Source organism: Pelophylax lessonae (assembly GCF_965119305.1).
Source record: "Pelophylax lessonae genome assembly, chromosome: 10".
NCBI lineage: Eukaryota > Metazoa > Chordata > Amphibia > Anura > Ranidae > Pelophylax > Pelophylax lessonae.
Window position 1 is genome coordinate 124552618 of NC_138777.1, and position 16955 is coordinate 124569572.

Below are 16955 nucleotides of genomic sequence, written 5' to 3' on the forward strand. Positions count from 1 at the left end.
TACCACCCCCCACACAGCAAAATCGATGTAGACTGTCCCTGCCTAATCTCTGCAGCCTGTCCCTAAAATCCTCAAATAACTTTCCCTGCCTACACTCCGACCTGTCCCTGCATTCTTTTCGGACACAATTTTTCACTGTCTGTCCCTTATCAGCAGCCAGCAGGTATGATGTGTGCTCTCTCCCTAATACTACAGCAGAATGAGGCACCGCGCTGTGACTCGAACTTATAAAGACATGGGTCACATGCTTCAGATGGCCAATCACAGCTACTAATACATTAGTAGGCATGGCTGGGATGGCTTAAGGCACACCAGTTAAATGCTTGTTGATTGGCTGTTGAAAGCCCGCCATTAAAAGCGGGACATTACATACAAAAAATAAAATGACCGAACACGAATTTTAAACCCGAACATACAGTAAAGTTTTCGGGTCCGTGTTCGGGTAACAAATATCCAATTATTCGGTACGAACCCAAATAATACAGTCCGTGTTCGCTCAACACTAGCCAGAAGTTCTCCAAAGCGACACCTTCAGGTGGCCGGGAGGCCACAAAATCTTTTTGATATTGGGCCTGTCCAGCCTCAATCAAAGATCACTGGACTATCAAAACAGTTTCTCACGGTCACATTTGGACTTTCAACAGCCCTCCTGTTCTCTGGTTTATTCCTACAACCCTCCCTCGATCAGAGGAAAAAAGGCTAACCCTTCTTTCATAAGTGAATTCCCTGGTCGCCCAGGGCGCAGCAGTTCCTGTTCCAGCTGAAGAGAAATTTCAGGGTCTTTACTCCCCTCTCTTTATGGTCCTGAAGAAAAATGGCTCCTGGGGGGGGCATGGCCAGGAGCGGCATGTGAGAGGACGCATCTCACTGAGCTCCCGCTGTCATCCGTACATTGATCCTTTCCCCGGTCTCCTACGATACTTACCGGGTCGCAGCGGAATCCTTGTGCCGTCGGGTACACACCTGGGATCTCTGCGGCTGGTCTCCGGGCGATGCACCGCCGCAAACTGCGGGAGGACTCCGGGATGTCTGGGCCCCAAGATGGCGCCGCGCACGGCCTGCCACAGCGGACGAGAGGCTCTGAGAAGCCCGGCACCTCTAGTAAGTCCACCAAGCCCCCTAAAAATCCGCCCAAAGAGCCGCAGCACGACATGCGCTACTATGCACAAAAATCCCCTGGCTCGGTGGGGAAGTGGAAGCCTCCGGATGCCAGTACTAGCGTACGTGATCCTGGCCCAGCCAGCCCGGGTGGGAGCGGCCCTGGAGTGGAGGACTGTGCTGCTGAGGGGGAAGAGGAGATGGAGCAGGATGACAGGGAAGCGGAGGCACAGCCTACTCTTGCTGATATCCTGCGGGCAGTTAATGGATGCAACGCCAATATAGACCACCTCAAAAAGCAGTTTGGGGGCCTGACGGAAGCTGTGTCCCTTCTTCGGCAGGACCTCCAAAAGGTCAGGGAGCACACTACAGCTGTGGAGGGGAGAGTTAGTGACTTGGAGGACCAAATACCCCCCTGACCAGGGAGTCCCGCCATACTGCTGGCATGACCAGGGCCCTGGAGCAGCGGGCTGAGGAGGTGGAGAACCGCCTCCGGTGGAACAATGTCCGCATTGTGGGTCAGCCTGAGAAAGTGGAGGGGAGAGCCCCCACAGACTTTGTGGACTCCTGGCTCAAGGAAACTTTTGGCGGGGATGCCTTCTCCCCTCTTTATGCCGTTGAGAGGGCTCATAGGGTTCCCCCTCGTCCCCTGCAACCGGGCCGCCCGCCAAGGACCATGCTTGCCCGCTTACTTAATCATCGGGACAAAGAGACTATCCTGAGGCTGGCGAGAGAGCGGCGGGATATACAGTATAATGGTGTGCGGGTTTCGTTTTACCCGGATTTCTCCGCTGAGGTGCAGAGGAGCAGGGCGAAATTCTTCGCGGTCAAACAGCGTCTACAGAAACTACATGCCTCCTATGCCATGCTTTACCCTGCGAAGCTTCAGATTATTGCTGGGGGTCAACACCATTTCTTTGAGGATCCGGCGGAAGCTTCTTCATGGATCGACCACAATGAGCATTCCCTTCATCCTCGTCAGCCGCCTCCGGATGATGGTGTTGCCTGAGGCTTCTTATCCGGTGCCCTTCTAAGATGATGTCCCGGTGACTGCTGTTTGGGGGATCTCCCCCTGACCTGGACGTGCAAGCACCTGCAATTTTTCCTCTTTCCTGTTATATTTTTCCCCGGATTTACTCCTGTTTTGCAGGTGTTTCTACCCTGGAGACCGTTGGGACTCAAACTTCTGTTTGCTAGTTTGGAGCTGTTAAGGTTCTGTCCATTCCGCAGAAACTTGGGTTCCTGTAAGTACTTGTGACTCATTTCCCCCTTTTCGCTTCCCCCCCCTTTTTTTCCCCCCTTTTATTTTTCTGCGAGGGGTATTTTTTCATCTCCATTTGAAAGGTATTTGACTTCCTCGCCACTGTGGATGAGACCCGTTGTCCTCTGCGTGGGAGGGGAAGCTGAGCTGGGGTGCTCCCCAGGGATGATGTCTGCAACACCGGTGACCGAGGGCCCTGACAGTTGGAATCTGTGTGGCTGGTTAGGGCTCCCTCGGCCCGGTGCTCTGTTCTTTACACTGTTTAGTTGGAAGGTCCTGTTGACCTCCTTGAGTTGGAGTCCGAAATGTGCCTTTCTTATATGCCTAGCTAGTGATAGCCGTGATCCCTATACCATACCCTACCTTGTGCGGTATCCGCCGATCGGTGCCTTTGTCTCATCCGAGATTATGCCGTTCTGCCACCCACCATGACTACTGTCCCGGTTATTTCCTGGAATGTTAGGGGACTGAGGGACCCACTTAAGCATTCTATGGTCTCCTCGGCCCTGCGCAGGCATTTTCCAGCCATCTGTTCGTTGCAGGAGACCCACCTAGATGCTGAGTCGCGATCCTGGTTGCATTATGCCTGGGCGGGCTGGGAATATCACTCCACGCACACCTCCTACTCTCGTGGGGTGAGTGTGCTAGTCCATCGGTCCCTTGACTTTCAGGAATATCATAGTCTAGTTGACAGTGAGGGACGGTTTGTGTTTATCTACTGTAAATTGTATACTATACACTGTATCCTGGCCTTTATCTATATTCCTCCCCCCGTTCCATAGTGAGGTCCTTCGCCGGCTTGTGTCATATCTTACGAGCCATCCGGAGGTCCCGGTCTATGTTCTGGGGGACTTTAATTGTGTATTGGACACTCAGTTGGACCGACATTCTCCTGCACTGGGGAGTGGAGGCATGGGACGATCGGCCTTGGCGAAGTTCGCTGAGGACGGACGTCTGGCGGCTCCGCAATCCGGGGACCAGGGTCTTTTCCTGTTTTTCTAAAACCCATACCTCTTTATCACGTATTTATCTATGCCTCTGCTCCTCTTCTGCTATTAGATATGTTGACAAGGTTGATTATGCACCCAGGGGTGTCTCGGATCATTCGCCATTAGTGCTGTGCCTAGCTGTGCGCCCCTCCGCTACTCTACAGAGGGCACCGTGGAAACTTAATGCTTTCTGGTTGCATTTGTTTCCTTCCCATGATAGGCTCAGAGAGGCTATGCGGGAGTTCTGGCAGATACATGATGTGGCGGGGGAGCGGGGTGTACAGTGGGAAGCTTTCAAGGCCTATCTAAGGGGTTTGTTTATTGGGGAGGTACAGGCCATTAAGAGGAACACGGCGGCTCTGGGGGTGCAGGCTTAAGGTTTGGTGACTCAGTTGGAGGCCCGATACATTGCGGACCCATCTGAGACTAATCGGGAGGGCTGGCTGGCTGACCAGGAGGCTCTGGTTCGTATTAATACCTCTGGGGCTGAGCGTAGGAGGTTCTTTCAACGGCAGGCTTACTATGAGGAGGGGGAATGCACGGGCAGGCTGTTGGCCAGGATTGCCCACTCTCATCAAACGTCGCCGTCAATTGGGGCACTTATGAGTGATGAGGGACGGGTCGTGAACACCCCGGATCAGGTTATGGAGGTGTTGAGGTCATTCTACGCTGCCCTATACCAATCTAGACAGGGACACACTGCTGCGGAACTCTCGGAATATGTGGATGCCATCTCCCTGCCCTGTTTGTCGGATTCGGAGAGAGCCGAATTGGAGGCTCCCCTGACCCTGAAGGAGCTCCAGTGTGCGCGGCTTCCTTCCCCAATTGTAAGGCCCCGGGGGAGGATGGGATACCAATGGAGGTATATAAAGAGTATGCAGAGGAGACGCTGCCGCATCTTCTAATCTTCTAGAGGTCTTTTTGGAGGCCAAACGGAATATGAGGTTGCCACCCTCTATGTGTAGGGCTAATGTTGTCCTTCTCTTGAAGCCTGGCGAAGGCTCTTGCATTACGACTCAATCGGGTGGTTGCTTCCATTGTACATGCTGATCAATCGGGCTTTATGCCGCACAAGTCGACGTCCATTAACCTGCGCCGCTTATTCCTGAATTTACAATCCCCGGCGCACAATGGGAGCAGTAGGACATTGCTCTCACTTGACGCGCAAAAAGCGTTTGACAGTGTGGAGTGGGACTACTTGTGGGTAGTTATGTCCAAGTTTGGCTTTGGTGAGCATTTTATTTCCTGGGTGAAGCTGTTGTACCAGGCCCCGGTGGCCACTATCAGGGAGGGTGGCAGGGTGTCCCGTCCCTTCTCTCTGTTTAGGGGCACTAAGCAGGGGTGCCCCCTGTCCCCCTTAATCTTTGCCCTGACGATAGAGCCTCTAGCTGCTCTGATTAGGTCCAATCAGAATATAGTGGGATTTCGATACGGCACCTTGGAGGAAAAGATCATGCTATATGCCGACGACACCATGCTTCTGTTGGGTGATACCTCTGGATCTCTGAAGGAAGCTATGGAGGTTATTACTACATTTGGCTCTTTTTCGGGCCTGCTTATTAATTGGTCCAAGTCCTCCTTGATGCTGCTTGATGATCCCCAGGGTTCCCAGGAAGTGGGGGTGACAGGGATTCCTGTATCAACTGAGTTCCGTTACTTGGGGTTGCAGGTGACTCCACAGCCCTTGGACTATGCCCGTCTTAACCTAACTCCCCTCCTCGCCCGATTCAGGGATAAGATAAAGATCTGGTCTAGGTTGCGCATGTCACTGGTGGGCAGGGCCAACCTCATAAAAATGATTCTCATGCCCCAACTGCTCTACGCCCTTCACAATTCCCCGGTCGTGGTCCCCCTACAACTGTTTTAAATTGTCAATACCATTTTTAGATCCTTTCTGTGGCTGAATAAGAGCCCTCGTATAAAGTTAGAACACCTTCAGCGACCTAAGGAGCTTGGGGGTCTAGCGGTTCCGAATCCCTGGTTGTACTACCTAGCCTCCCAACTTCAGCATATTGCCCGGGCCATGAGTGAGAAGGGAGAGGGGTCGATTGCATGCCTTCTAGCCCGCATTGTGGGCAGGGGAGATCTGGCGGCCCATTTGGAGTCTTAGCGGTTTGGGAAGTCTAGTAAACGCTATCCAACCTATGTCCTTATGCAAAAAACCTGGAACAAGGCTCGTCAGCTGCAGCAGGTAATGGGATATACGGACTATAGCCCCATCTGGAGGAATGCCAGATACCCTGAATTGGCTGGACTGCCGTATGGGGCTAAGTGGCTGGGACATGGCATCTCTCATATGACTCATATATTCCGCGGTGGGGTGCTTAGATCTTTTGCTGCACTGCGGGAGGAATTTCATCTCCCCCAGTCCATGCATTTTTATTATGTACAGCTGGCACATGCCGTTAAGGCCCAGGGGGGGGGGGATGATCTTTGGACTCACTTTCCCGCACCGATATTTCATTTTATGTCAACTGTTTCTGACTTTAAGGGTTTTATTTCCCATTGCTATTCTCTCCTGAAGAGGTCCTTCATGGATCGACACCCCCTTCGAGTGGTCCCCCTGTGGGAGGCAGATGTGGGGGTATTTGAAGATGAACAATGGGAGGAGGCTCTACAGGCTGTGCAGCTGAGCTCTCTGAATGTGGCTCAGAGATTGTCTCAACTCTACATTTTGTACAGGACTCACTACACTCCAGCTCGGCTGTTTAGGATGGGGAGAAGAGAATCTCCCACTTGTGGTCGATGTATGCGGGACCACGGGGACTTAATGCATCTTCTCTGGCGCTGCCCCAAGCTTCATGTCTATTGGAAGGGTGTGCTCACAACACTCTCGGGGGCCTTCGGGGTTTCGATACCGGAGGACCCTAAGGTTTGCCTGTTGGGTATTCTTGGTGGAATCCAGGCCCCTGAGCCGGCTCTGCAGGCCATTGGGCGAGCTCTGTTTCAGGCGAGGAAATTGATACTGAGGCGCTGGATTTCACCGAGGGCCCCACTGGTTAAGGAATGGGTTGCGGCTATGGGTGACACACTTAGATTAGAAAAGTACATATATCAACATAGGGGCAGCGCAGGTAAATTTGACCGCCTGTGGGCTCCCTGGCTGGCTGTGCCGGGTCTTGCCCCGGTGGATCTGGTCCTTAATAATCTACTGGCGGGGGTGAGATGAGGCCTGCGGACTATTGTTATACGGGAGGTCGGTGTTTGCCCTGTTTATGTATGGTGTGTCTGGTGGGGGTGAGGGGACGGTTGGGACGGATTATTGTACATTTTCCTGTTGATTCTGGGGATGCTTGCTGGGAATTGCATATGCTATCACTGTGGGCTTTTTCTTGTACTTGATTATTGTACGTGTTCTGGACTCTGTATTTCTGTTTTTTGTGTTTTGTTTTGCCTGAAAGCTTTAATAAAGTTTTTGCCTGATTTAAAAAAAAAAATGGCTCCTGGAGGCCAGTCATAGACCTAACACACTTGAAAAGCTTTATCAAGAAGGGAAAGTTCAGGATGGAAACGCTCTTTATGATTCGCCAGGTCGTGCAGCCTGAAGACTGGATGGTGTCCATAGACTTGAAGGACCCCTATTTCCGCTTGCCAGTAGCAAAAGAGTTGCAAACGTTTCTCCGCTTTGCCATAGACCAGGTTCATCTTCAATTTACCTGTCTACCGGGCGGGCTTACAACATCCCCTCAAATCTTTTTAAAGCTCTTACTGGCCGTGGTAGCCCTGATCAGATCAAAGGGGATTCGGCTTTACCACTACCTAAACATCATGCTTCTGCTATCGCAAGACCTGGATCAGATCCTGCGGCACAGGTCTCAAGTTATCAGCCACTCTTCAAGAGTTTGGATGGCTCCTGAACACGGAGAAAAGCCATTTGGAGCCAACAAAATCCTTAGTCTTTGGGGGGGCCCTTTTCGACACATCCAGAAGCACCATTTCCTTACCCCTGGAAAAAATTCTGGTAATCTGGGACAGGATACGTCTGGCATTGTCATGCCCTCATCTCTGAGCCTCTCAGTGCTTGAGAATCATTAGAAGCATGGTGGCCCCAGCTCCCATGGTGAAGTGGGCACAGTGGAGAATGCGGCCCTTTTAGATGGGTTTTCTCCAACAGTGGAGTCCGGGGAGTCAAGATCTTCCTATCCCGATAACCTCCTCCATGAGGGAAAGCCTGTATTGATGGCTGCAGCGGAAAAGTCTCCTGAATTGCCATTCCATTGTCCCTGGCCTTTGGACAGTCATTACATCGGACGCCAGCAGTTCAGGCTGGGGCGCGCACTGTCTGTCGGAGGTGACCCAGGGCAGTTGGGACTTCCCTGGACTGGACAACATGATGGCAGTTGTATATATAAAGAGACAAGGAGGGATGCACAGTCCCTCTCTATTGGCTGAAGTGAAGCCAATTATGTCTTTGGCTCAACGGAATCTATCCGACCTCTCAGCTGTCTACCTTCCCGGAGATTAAAACGTCCAGGCGAATTTCCTTTTGAGGGTTCACCTGGACAACAACGAATAGTCGCTGTGATTGTGTTCACCGTCACTGGGAGTGAAAGACAGATAATTAATGGTTTGAATTGCTTCAGATGGGATAGTAATATTTGTCAGCAATTTCTTCATATAGAAATATGAAGATTTATTCCCACTTCACACTGGGAGACTTAGACTGTTGTAGACCATTGCCATGAAGTCCATGACTCCTAAATAATGTGTGTATTCCAGGTCCCTCAATGTCAGACAGGCTTCCCCTATTGTTTGTGTATTGAGATAATGTGTATTCCATTGTTCTATTGTGTCTGTCTGCCTTAAGATAAACTTATTATGATATGTATATGTGAATGTGGATTGTTTCTGTCCCATTGTTAAATGTTAATGACCTCACATTGTCCCGTCCAGATGGCCAGCTAATAAGTTCAGGTTAATTCTGTTTCTGTATAAAATTTCATCTGCATATGATAATGTTATCATTCAACCCCTGACCTGTATGTAGTAATTTGATCAGGAGGGGATGTGCTCATGTGTGTATAAATTAAGTGTGTGTCTGTTCAATAAACAGTCTGATTTTACCCCTTCATTAAGTCTCGACTCATGTTTGGGGGAATATGCTACAAGGGATTGCTATGCTCTTCATACTCCCTTGGATAATAACTAAGCTCTTGTAAGAGCTTGTTCCTGCTTCACTCTCTGGGGAAAGAGAGGTTCACCCACGAGAACCTGGAGCCTTGTCGTAGGTCCGGGGTGGGTAGGAGACGACGAGACCCCAACAGTTTGTGGGGTCTGATGGAGTGCTTGGAGCCCTCGGGAAGCACTTGGAGCATCCGTCAACGGAGGTACCCTGTTGGGGTGCCGGTTGATCCGTTACAGTCCCTCCATCCCGAAGTTTTCTTTTCAAATTCTTTATCTTATTTTATTTTAGTTTAGAAAACATAAACAATGTGTAAAGTGCAGTAAGAGCCCATTCACACAGGGGCGACACGACTTGCCGGGGCGACCTGTGAAGTTGCGGTGCACAGCGACATGCACGGACTTCATATCATTGAAGTCAATGCAAGTCGCCTCCAGGAACGCCCCAAAGTAGTACAGGACCCTTTTTCTAAGTCGGAGCGACTTGTGTCACTCCTATTAGAATGGGTCCTGTGCTAATCAATGGCAGGCGACCCACCGCGACTTGTCAGGCGACCAAGTCGCCTGACAAGTCGCGCTAGTGTGAATGGGGACTAAAACACTGGTAAACAATAAAGAGTGAGACAGAGTAACTGATAAGATCACCAGCAAGTGTAAGAGACACAGTTTCAACATCAAGTCAAACCAGGAAAACATTGTGCATGTAAGCTCATCACATTTTATCACAAGAGTATGACCAAAATCAGGGTGGTCCGCTAAGCAACCGAGTATAGCACAAGTAAGGTTGGCCAAGTATACGGGCATGCAAAAGCAAAGCTAGAACCACCTGCATGGCCAAAGGCCATTCGGTCAGTGGAGTAACATAGACATTAGGGAAAGAAACCGAAGAGTAGATAACTGGAAAAAAAAGGGGGGGAAGGGAAGAGACATAGCAGATAGGGAGGGTAGACATAGAGGAAGCACAAAGTGAGGGTATAATAGGGAAGCCAGTAAGAAGGGGAAGTTGGAATGAAAAAGTGTAGGGGGGGGGAAAGGGTGGAGGAGGGGTATAGACAAAAAGAGAGGTTTGTATGGAAGTTCCTCCCACACAGATGACCCCAAATCCACGCCAAACTGCTACAGCTGGGGAGGCACACTCAAGGTCTGGCCATCATCATAAAGTATAAACTCATTCCAGCAAGCCCACGTTTTAGTGTATTGCTCCTTCCTACCGCGTGCAGTCAGTACCAGGTCCTCCAGATCATTAATCCACTTCACCCTCCGTAACCAGAGGGAAAACGTCGGGGGAGTCGAGTTCTTCCAGCATAAACTAATGCATGATTTCGCCGCATCCAGAAGGTGACGCAACACAGAGCGTTTTTATCGTTTCGGGGCCATGCCCGAGCAATGAAGCAAAAACAATGCCGGGTAATCCGGAATGGCTATTTCTGTCATCAGTTGGGAGATGAGACGAACCTCAGTCCAAAAGTCCCGTAACATAGGGCAGCTCCAGAAGATATGGGAAATAGTCCCCTTATCCAACTAACACTGCCAGCACCAATCCGACGTGCCCTATCAGGAGAGTAGTACCAATGGGTAAGAATTTTATAGTTGGACTCTTGGATGCGCGTGCAAATGGAGGATTTCAGGGAAAAGTGGACCATGTTACGTCTTTGGGAATCAGTGAAACTCCGATTGAGCTCCCTCTCCCACTTGAGGATACCCGGTAGGACGACGTCCTCTGGAGGTTGAGATAGAAGTGAATACAATTGAGAAAGTGCATGGGGCATGTGTCCCTGTGACATCAGGAGGTGCTCAAAAGGCAGCAAGTCTCTCGCAAAGAGTGACGTTTGGCCCAATTCTCGGAAGAAATGAAGTAACTGCAAAGCCTGCCACCTGGACATGCAAGATGCACCGTCCGGCAAGGTGAGTTGGGATAGTGACGGCCATTGATTATCTCGGACAAAATGCGAGGCCTGGAAGGTGCCACCCTGAACCAACTCGCCAAACCTGTCCTTCCTGCAACCCGGAGGGAAGCGTGGGTTCCCCAAAATCGGGAAAAGAGGCCCCCGGGCATCCGCGAGCCCTTTCCCTGTTGTGATCGAGGAGCAAACCCTAATCGTCGGCCCGATCGTAGGGTGCTGCCGGACCTCCGCAGGCATGTCCCGAGGCAGCAAAGGCACTCTAGGCAAAAAGATGGGAAATAATGAGGTCTACAAAATAACCCATTGCTTCAGGCTAGCGTGACGGGCCAAGTCGATCCATCTCGTCAGCATAACCGACTGTTGGTAGCGTCTGACGTCAAGCAAGGCAACACCACCATGCCGCTTGGGCAGCACCAGTAATCGCCGAGCAAGGCGCGGCCTCCGCCCAGCCCACACAAAGTCGGTGAAAACGGAGTCGATCCTCTGAAAAAAGACTGCCGAAATGGAGATCGGAAGTGCTTTCATCAAATATAACAATTTGGGGAGTATCGACATCTTGAGGATGTTGCACCTCCCGAACCATGAGTGAAGCCCCGTGGACCACTTCACGAGAAGCGCGCAAATAGTCACTAAGAGTGGGGGGAAGTTCAGGTGGAACAGATCCACCGGGTTAGGGGAGATCAAAGTGCCCAAATACTTGAGTCCTCCCGTTGCCCATCGAAAGGGGAAGTCACGGGTCAAGAGATTCCGCAACGTCTGCGGTAGAGCGATCCCCATGACTTCGGAATTTGAAAAATTTATTTTCAGGTTGGAAACAGAGCCAAAGAGCTAAAATTCCTTCAGGAGGCACAGGAGTGAAATCAGGGGTTGGGTTAGGGAAAAAGGAGGTCGTCTGCGTATTCTGAGACCTTATGCATAGCCGTCTCCACCGAGAGGCCTGAGACGTCCGCATTCAGCCGGACCTTAGCCAGAAAGGGTTCCAAGGAGAGTGCAAAAAGCAATGGCGACAGGGGACATCCCTGACACGTGCCGTTATAGATGCGAATCGGGTCCGAAAGGACCCCATTCACCTTCCATCCCGAAGTTTTCAGGTGGATCACCTCTCTAGGCATTTGTCCAGAAGTAGACCTGTTTACCTCCCCATGCCTGCGGAGTAGATGCCCTGACGGACCGTTGGAAATTCCACATGGCATATGCTTTTCCCCTAGTTCCAGTCATCTTAAAGTTCCTGCAGAGACTCAGGATGGAGGAAATAGAAATTGTGGCGGTCCTTCCATTCTGGCCAAAGAGGCAGTGGTTTCCCCTATTGCTGCAGCTGAGTTTTCGGGACCCGGTTCCTCTGCCCTCCAGACCAGGTCTCCTGTCTCAGGGTCCTGTGTTGCATCCCTGTCCAGCTCCGCTGCATCTGATGGATTGGTCCTTGAGAGGGAAAGATTGGAGGCATTAGGTTGCCCAGGTGGAGCTGTTTCTACATTATTAAACACCAGATGGCCCAGTACCAACAAGATTTACGAAAGGATTTGGTCCAGGTTCAGGGATTATATGGCCAACACTGCTGGCTCCCTCATTGACCCAAAAATCCAAGACATCCTTGGTTTCCTCCAGACAGGTTTAGATTTTCCCCTGGAGGTCAGCTCCCTCTGCATCCAGGTCTCGGCCATCTCCGCATTCACAGGTACTTCCTGGGCCAAGCATCTCCTCGTTCACCAGTTCTTCAGAGGGGCTACTAGAAGGGGCTACTAGACTTAGGCCTCCTAGGAAACCCAGGTTGCCCAAGTGGGACCTTTTGTTGGTCCTGGACTTTCTTTCACTGACCAACCTGGAGCATAGAGATCTGCTCTTTGTTAAAATCTCTCCCTGAAGATGGCCTTTCTGGTGGCCATCACATTAGCCAAATGGGTCTCAGAAATTAGTGCTCTAGGATGCAAGGAGCCATTCCTAAAGTTCTTCCCCAACGCGAGTAGTATTGGTTCCTGTGTTGGGTTCAAACCCGAAGGTGTCTTCAGTTTTCCATGTCAACCAGGAAATTGTCCTGTCAATGTTTAGATCTCCAAGCGACCTTAGTGCTCATCCATTGGATGTGGGCAACTATACTTGAAAGTCACGGCTCCTTTCTGTCAGTCAGTCTGATCATCTATTCATTCTCTTCTATGGGGAAAACAAGGGCAAGCGTACCTCAAGGTCAATTGCATCTTGGATAGTCCAGACCATCCAGTGGGCTTATAGAGCCAGGGGCTTGGCACCTCCAGAGGCAGTGACTGCTCATTCTACCAGAGGGATCTCTACATCTTGGGCGACCTCCCAGCATGTCGCGCCCAAAGTTATCTGCAAATCGGCTTTGTGGTCCTCGATCAATACCTTTATGGCCCATTATTGTGTCCAACCAGCTTCTTTGTCCTCTGTTAATTTTGGTTTAAGAATTCTGTCAGTTAATGGTGCAAATTAAACCTTTTTCTGTTTGACCAGAAGTGCCCACCCGGGAGTGTATGGCTAGTTATTTCCGTACGTATGCTGCCATGGAGTCTGTCAGGAAAAAGGAAAATTTCCTATCAAATACTTACCGTAATTTTCCTTTTCTGATGAACTCCATGGCAGCAGGAGTTCCCTCCCATCTGCTGGAGTAGTCTAGTCATGGAACATGGCTCCTGACTCGGAGCAAAGATTTATGGGAGTGGGGTCCTATGGGGTAGGAGAGGAGGCGGAGCTACCCATACGTATGCTGCCATGGAGTCCATCAGGAAAGGAAAATGACGGTAAGTATTTGATGGGAAATGTTCCTTTTTTTTTTTCTCCAGTTGCCTGCAAACCCTCCTTTCCCTTTCTTTGTTGTATCAGACAATCACTTGAATATACACCCGAAAACACATTCTGCTACTCCTCCCAAGTAAGGGGATACATATAGGCAACATTGAGGGACTCAAAATCCAAGAAGCACCTGGGCTTTCAAAGAGTAAAAATTGTACATCTAATTTCCTAAATACCCATCACATTTTTTAAGGCCCTGGAGCACCAGAACAATGGAAAACATCCACAAGCAAACATGGCAAGATATTTTCTATGAGGAATAATACAGTAAGTCTTTCGAACATGTCATTTTTTTTGCCACAACTTTTTGGAAAAAGGATGAAAGAAAATGAAAATGTATTTTTAACACACAACATGGACATTCTGCTACTCCTCCTGAATATGGTGATACCATATGTGTGAAACTCTTTCACAGCCTAGCTACATACATAGTTACATAGTTACATAGTTAGTGAGGCTGAAAAAAGACACAAGTCCATCCAGTTCAACCTATGATGTGTGTGTGTGTTTGCTTTTAACCGTACATTGTATACCCCTGTATGTTGTGGTCTTTAAGGTGTCCATCCAATAGTTTTTTGAAACTATCAATGCTCCCCGCTGATACGACTGCTTGCGGAAGAGAATTCCACATCCTTACCACTCTTACAGTGAAGAACCCCTTACGCACTTTAAGGTTAAACCGCCTTTCCTCAAGTTTTAGTGAATGGCCACGTGTCTTATTGTATTCCCTTACTCTGAATAGTTTGTTCCTTATGCTAGGGTCGCCAGTACAGTATTTGTACATTGATATCATATCCCCCCTCAATCGTCTCTTCTCCAGAGAGAATAAGTTCAGTGCTTGTAGTCTTTCCTCATAGCTGATGTCCTCCATTCCCCTAATTATTTTTGTTGCCCTTCTCTGGACTTTCTCCAGTTCCAGCACATCCTTCCTGAGGACCGGTGCCCAGAACTGGACAGCATACTCCAGATGTGGCCGGACCAGAGTTTTGTAGAGTGGAAGAATAATCTCTTTATTTCTGGAGTGAATCCCTTTTTTATACATCCCAGTATTCTGTTGGCTTTGCTTGCAGCGGCTTGGCATTGCATGCCACTTCCAAGCCTGTTGTCTACCAGTATCCCCAGGTCCCTTTCCATCCTAGACTCACCCAGAGGTTCCCCCCCTAGTGAGTAGCTTGCTTTCTGGTTACTGGCCCCCAAGTGCATTACTTTACATTTTTCTACATTAAATCTCATCTGCCATGTAGTTGCCCACCCCGTTATTTTGTTCAGGTCTGCTTGCAAGATTTCCACATCCTGCATAGAAGATATTGGCATGCCTAATTTAGTATCATCTGCAAATACTGAGATTGTACTAGATATCCCCTCCTCTAGATCATTTATGAATAAATTAAACAGGATTGGTCCCAGGACAGAACCCTGGGGGACCCCACTTTCCACACCCGCCCACTCAGAGTACTCCCCATTAATCACCACCCTCTGGACTCTCCCCTGGAGCCAGTTCTCTATCCAGGTACTCACCTTATGATCCATACCTACCTTCCTCAGTTTGTACAGTAAGCGTTTGTGGGGAACGGTGTCAAAGGCCTTTGCAAAGTCCAGATACACCACATCCACAGGCTTACCTTTATCTAAGTGGCAGTTCACTTCATCGTAGAAGGTTAATAGATTGGTTTGGCATGAACGATTTTTCATGAATCCATGCTGATTACTACTTATAATACCGTTTTCATTACTAAGAGAGGCCCAACATCCAAGGAGCATATATATATATATATATATATATATATATATATATACACATATATATAGATTTATATGTATACCTTCTACTACTCAAAAAGTGGTAAACGTACAGTATATCAAAAATGAATTTACCTTATATAATAAAATTTTAAATCCCTTTGTGTAACCTAGGGGCATAAATTAAACATCTTATTTCCTGACTACCTATCACATTTTTAAATGCCCTGGAGCATCAGGACAATGGAAACACCCACTAAATAACCACATGTTGGAAAGCAAATACCCCAATGTAGGCATAATTGGTGTTTTGAACATGTCCTTTTTTTTTTTTTGACACGTTTTTGGAAAATGTGGAAGGAAAATCAAAGCTTATAATTTTTTTTTTTTTTTTTTACACAAAAGTGATCAATTTATAAGATATTTAAAACACAGAGCATAGACAAACCAAAAAAATACACCCCACATCCCCCCATGGGGATACCACATGTGTAAGACCTTTTCAATGTCTGGAATGATTATGTACCCAACATTGCAACATGTGTAACACAAAAATCCTGTTTCTAAAAGCCAAGCAACCAACCTACTGGTATGTGGCTGCCCTCATAGCACACTGCTATGTATGTTCACTTACCAGGAAGTGCAGGAGGCTGAGCAAAGGGCAAACAAAAAGATTACCTGTGGTTTCAGCAGTGCAGTTGTCTGCAGAGGATAAGTGGGACTGGTGTCTTAAAGTATTACACTGGTGCCAGGCAATGACGTGGTCAACAGACATTCAAAGCATTGCTCCAGGCAGCTGTCAGACACGTAGTCAGCCACAGTCAAAGGAATTGTCCAGGCAGTAACATGCTTAGCATAGACAAAGGTTTGGTCCAGGCAGCAGGTAGGAACATGGTACATAAACAGGCCGGGGACAGTACAGGCAGCAGACTGACATTCAGGAAGCAGACATGAGCATGGTCCATAAACCTAGTCTAGGCTGTAGTGATGGCCAGGGGCTGGCTGGGCCAGGGGGCAGGATGGCAATTTCCCCCCAGACCGCACTTACTTATATTCAAAATGGCTGGTGACTGCTGCCCGCTGACAATTTTTATTTTTTTGGGAGGAAAGAAGTCGAGTTGGGGGCTCACAGCGGCTTACAAATAACTGTAGGCAGAGGGGGTGCCCAGGGCCAGCCCTACCATGGATCCCTCTGGGCTGCCCCTGAGGGAGGGGAGGGGGGGTGAGCGCCACTGGATTACAAACAGAGCAGGGATCTCCCGCTTACCCGGAGGCCGCTGTCATACAAAGCCTCACCTCCTGGACCGGCTCCTATGATAGACAGCACATTGGGGACGTCTATCATAGGAGCTGGTCCAGGAGGTGGGGCTTCATATGACAGCAGCTGCCTGATAAGCGGGAGATTTCCTCTGTGTATTTCAACGGCTCTCCTCTCTCTTCATTGCAGACTGCACTGGATGGCCATTCACTGGTGAGGCTGCATTGGATGGGCACACACTGGTGAGGCTGCATTAGATGGGCATGCACTGGTGAGGCTGCAGTGGATGGGCATGCACTGGTGAGGCTGCATTGAATGGGCACTGATCAGGCTGTAATGGATGGGCACGCACTGGTGAGGCAGAATTGGATGGGCACTGATCAGGCTGCATTGGATGGGCAGGCACTGGTGAGGCTGCATTGGATGGACACCCACGGATGAGGCTGCATTGGATGGGCACTGATCAGGCTGTATTGGATGGGCACACACTGGTGAGGCAGAATTGGATGGGCACTGATCAGGCTGCATTGGATGGGCAGGCACTGGTGAGGCTGCATTTGATGGGCATGCACTGTTGAGGCTGCAATGGATGGGCACGCACTGGTGAGGCTGCATTGGATAGGCATGCACTGGTGAGGCTGCATTGCATGGGCACTGATCAGGCTGCCTTGGGTGGGCACCCACTGGTGAGGCTGCATTGGATGGGCACTGATCAGGCTGCATTGGATGGGCACTAATCAGACTGCATTGGATGGGCACTGATCAGGCTGAAAAAACAA